Below are 5000 nucleotides of genomic sequence, written 5' to 3'. Positions count from 1 at the left end.
TGAGATGGCTGACGTTTTGCTCCGCTCACGACGGTCACCGCACCACGCAAGAACAGGCCAAAAACTGGCCAAAACAGCCCAAAAACGGGCCAAAACTGGCCATTTTTGGCTGCGCGAGCGAGCGGCGAGCGGCGAACAGCGAGCGAAGCGAGAGGCAGCACCGTCCCTGCTATACGAAAGCCCCATCCAGCCCTGTGCCACCCGGGGGGTTCCAGGGTGCTGAGATGGCTGACGTTTTGCTCCGCTCTCGACGGTCACCGCGCAATGCAAGAACAGGCCAAAAACTGGCCAAAACGGCCCAAAAACGGGCCAAAACTGGCCATTTTTGGCTGCGCGAGCGGCGAGCGGCGGACAGCGAGCGAAGCGAGAGGCAGCACCGTCCCTGCTATACGAAAGCCCCATCCAGCCCTGTGCCACCCGGGGGGTTCCAGGGTGCTGAGATGGCTGACGTTTTGCTCCGCTCTCGACGGTCACCGCGCAATGCAAGAACAGGCCAAAAACTGGCCAAAACGGCCCAAAAACGGGCCAAAACTGGCCATTTTTGGCTGCGCGAGCGAGCGGCGAGCGGCGGACAGCGAGCGAAGCGAGAGGCAGCACCGTCCCTGCTATACGAAAGCCCCATCCAGCCCTGTGCCACCCGGGGGGTTCCAGGGTGCTGAGATGGCTGACGTTTTGCTCCGCTCTCGACGGTCACCGCGCAATGCAAGAACAGGCCAAAAACTGGCCAAAACGGCCCAAAAACGGGCCAAAACTGGCCATTTTTGGCTGCACGAGCGAGCGGCGAGCGGCGGACAGCGAGCGAAGCGAGAGGCAGCACCGTCCCTGCTATACGAAAGCCCCATCCAGCCCTGTGCCACCCGGGGGGTTCCAGGGTGCTGAGATGGCTGACGTTTTGCTCCGCTCTCGACGGTCACCGCGCAATGCAAGAACAGGCCAAAAACTGGCCAAAACGGCCCAAAAACGGGCCAAAACTGGCCATTTTTGGCTGCACGAGCGAGCGGCGAGCGGCGGACAGCGAGCGAAGCGAGAGGCAGCACCGTCCCTGCTATACGAAAGCCCCATCCAGCCCTGTGCCACCCGGGGGGTTCCAGGGTGCTGAGATGGCTGACGTTTTGCTCCGCTCTCGACGGTCACCGCGCAATGCAAGAACAGGCCAAAAACTGGCCAAAACGGCCCAAAAACGGGCCAAAACTGGCCATTTTTGGCTGCACGAGCGAGCGGCGAGCGGCGGACAGCGAGCGAAGCGAGAGGCAGCACCGTCCCTGCTATACGAAAGCCCCATCCAGCCCTGTGCCACCCGGGGGGTTCCAGGGTGCTGAGATGGCTGACGTTTTGCTCCGCTCTCGACGGTCACCGCGCAATGCAAGAACAGGCCAAAAACTGGCCAAAACGGCCCAAAAACGGGCCAAAACTGGCCATTTTTGGCTGCGCGAGCGAGCGGCGAGCGGCGGACAGCGAGCGAAGCGAGAGGCAGCACCGTCCCTGCTATACGAAAGCCCCATCCAGCCCTGTGCCACCCGGGGGGTTCCAGGGTGCTGAGATGGCTGACGTTTTGCTCCGCTCTCGACGGTCACCGCGCAATGCAAGAACAGGCCAAAAACTGGCCAAAACGGCCCAAAAACGGGCCAAAACTGGCCATTTTTGGCTGCACGAGCGAGCGGCGAGCGGCGGACAGCGAGCGAAGCGAGAGGCAGCACCGTCCCTGCTATACGAAAGCCCCATCCAGCCCTGTGCCACCCGGGGGGTTCCAGGGTGCTGAGATGGCTGACGTTTTGCTCCGCTCTCGACGGTCACCGCGCAATGCAAGAACAGGCCAAAAACTGGCCAAAACGGCCCAAAAACGGGCCAAAACTGGCCATTTTTGGCTGCACGAGCGAGCGGCGAGCGGCGGACAGCGAGCGAAGCGAGAGGCAGCACCGTCCCTGCTATACGAAAGCCCCATCCAGCCCTGTGCCACCCGGGGGGGGTTCCAGGGTGCTGAGATGGCTGACGTTTTGCTCCGCTCTCGACGGTCACCGCGCAATGCAAGAACAGGCCAAAAACTGGCCAAAACGGCCCAAAAACGGGCCAAAACTGGCCATTTTTGGCTGCACGAGCGAGCGGCGAGCGGCGGACAGCGAGCGAAGCGAGAGGCAGCACCGTCGCTGCTATACGAAAGCCCCATCCAGCCCTGTGCCACCCGGGGGGTTCCAGGGTGCTGAGATGGCTGACGTTTTGCTCCGCTCTCGACGGTCACCGCGCAATGCAAGAACAGGCCAAAAACTGGCCAAAACGGCCCAAAAACGGGCCAAAACTGGCCATTTTTGGCTGCGCGAGCGAGCGGCGAGCGGCGGACAGCGAGCGAAGCGAGAGGCAGCACCGTCCCTGCTATACGAAAGCCCCATCCAGCCCTGTGCCACCCGGGGGGTTCCAGGGTGCTGAGATGGCTGACGTTTTGCTCCGCTCTCGACGGTCACCGCGCAATGCAAGAACAGGCCAAAAACTGGCCAAAACGGCCCAAAAACGGGCCAAAACTGGCCATTTTTGGCTGCACGAGCGAGCGGCGAGCGGCGGACAGCGAGCGAAGCGAGAGGCAGCACCGTCCCTGCTATACGAAAGCCCCATCCAGCCCTGTGCCACCCGGGGGGTTCCAGGGTGCTGAGATGGCTGACGTTTTGCTCCGCTCTCGACGGTCACCGCGCAATGCAAGAACAGGCCAAAAACTGGCCAAAACGGCCCAAAAACGGGCCAAAACTGGCCATTTTTGGCTGCACGAGCGAGCGGCGAGCGGCGGACAGCGAGCGAAGCGAGAGGCAGCACCGTCCCTGCTATACGAAAGCCCCATCCAGCCCTGTGCCACCCGGGGGGTTCCAGGGTGCTGAGATGGCTGACGTTTTGCTCCGCTCTCGACGGTCACCGCGCAATGCAAGAACAGGCCAAAAACTGGCCAAAACGGCCCAAAAACGGGCCAAAACTGGCCATTTTTGGCTGCACGAGCGAGCGGCGAGCGGCGGACAGCGAGCGAAGCGAGAGGCAGCACCGTCCCTGCTATACGAAAGCCCCATCCAGCCCTGTGCCACCCGGGGGGTTCCAGGGTGCTGAGATGGCTGACGTTTTGCTCCGCTCTCGACGGTCACCGCGCAATGCAAGAACAGGCCAAAAACTGGCCAAAACGGCCCAAAAACGGGCCAAAACTGGCCATTTTTGGCTGCACGAGCGAGCGGCGAGCGGCGGACAGCGAGCGAAGCGAGAGGCAGCACCGTCCCTGCTATACGAAAGCCCCATCCAGCCCTGTGCCACCCGGGGGGTTCCAGGGTGCTGAGATGGCTGACGTTTTGCTCCGCTCTCGACGGTCACCGCGCAATGCAAGAACAGGCCAAAAACTGGCCAAAACGGCCCAAAAACGGGCCAAAACTGGCCATTTTTGGCTGCACGAGCGAGCGGCGAGCGGCGGACAGCGAGCGAAGCGAGAGGCAGCACCGTCCCTGCTATACGAAAGCCCCATCCAGCCCTGTGCCACCCGGGGGGTTCCAGGGTGCTGAGATGGCTGACGTTTTGCTCCGCTCTCGACGGTCACCGCGCAATGCAAGAACAGGCCAAAAACTGGCCAAAACGGCCCAAAAACGGGCCAAAACTGGCCATTTTTGGCTGCACGAGCGAGCGGCGAGCGGCGGACAGCGAGCGAAGCGAGAGGCAGCACCGTCCCTGCTATACGAAAGCCCCATCCAGCCCTGTGCCACCCGGGGGGTTCCAGGGTGCTGAGATGGCTGACGTTTTGCTCCGCTCTCGACGGTCACCGCGCAATGCAAGAACAGGCCAAAAACTGGCCAAAACGGCCCAAAAACGGGCCAAAACTGGCCATTTTTGGCTGCACGAGCGAGCGGCGAGCGGCGGACAGCGAGCGAAGCGAGAGGCAGCACCGTCCCTGCTATACGAAAGCCCCATCCAGCCCTGTGCCACCCGGGGGGTTCCAGGGTGCTGAGATGGCTGACGTTTTGCTCCGCTCTCGACGGTCACCGCGCAATGCAAGAACAGGCCAAAAACTGGCCAAAACGGCCCAAAAACGGGCCAAAACTGGCCATTTTTGGCTGCACGAGCGAGCGGCGAGCGGCGGACAGCGAGCGAAGCGAGAGGCAGCACCGTCCCTGCTATACGAAAGCCCCATCCAGCCCTGTGCCACCCGGGGGGTTCCAGGGTGCTGAGATGGCTGACGTTTTGCTCCGCTCTCGACGGTCACCGCGCAATGCAAGAACAGGCCAAAAACTGGCTAAAACGGCCCAAAAACGGGCCAAAACTGGCCATTTTTGGCTGCGCGAGCGAGCGGCGAGCGGCGGACAGCGAGCGAAGCGAGAGGCAGCACCGTCCCTGCTATATACGAAAGCCCCATCCAGCCCTGTGCCACCCGGGGGGTTCCAGGGTGCTGAGATGGCTGACGTTTTGCTCCGCTCACGACGGTCACCGCACCACGCAAGAACGGACCATAAACAGGCCAAAACAGCCCAAAAACGGGCCAAAACTGGTCATTTTTGGCTGCGCGAGCGAGCGGCGAGCGGCGAACAGCGAGCGAAGCGTGAGGCAGCACCGTCCCTGCTATACGAAAGCCCCATCCAGCCCTGTGCCACCCGGGGGGTTCCAGGGTGCTGAGATGGCTGACGTTTTGCTCCGCTCACGACGGTCACCGCGCCATGCAAGAACGGACCAAAAACAGGCCAAAACAGCCCAAAAACGGGCCAAAACTGGCCATTTTTGGCTGAGCGAGCGAGCGGTGAGCGGCGAACAGCGAGCGAAGCGAGAGGCAGCACCGTCCCTGCTATACGAAAGCCCCATCCAGCCCTGTGCCACCCGGGGGGTTCCAGGGTGCTGAGATGGCTGACGTTTTGCTCCGCTCACGACGGTCGCCGTGCCACGCAAGAACGGACCAAAAACAGGCCAAAACAGCCCAAAAACGGGCCAAAACTGGCCATTTTAGGTTGCGCGAGCGAGCGGCGAGCGGCGAACAGCGAGCGAAGCGTGAGGCAGCA

Source organism: Musa acuminata, unplaced genomic scaffold, assembly GCF_036884655.1.
Source record: "Musa acuminata AAA Group cultivar baxijiao unplaced genomic scaffold, Cavendish_Baxijiao_AAA HiC_scaffold_397, whole genome shotgun sequence".
NCBI classification, from domain to species: domain Eukaryota; kingdom Viridiplantae; phylum Streptophyta; class Magnoliopsida; order Zingiberales; family Musaceae; genus Musa; species Musa acuminata.
Note: the sequence above shows the minus strand (reverse complement) of the source record.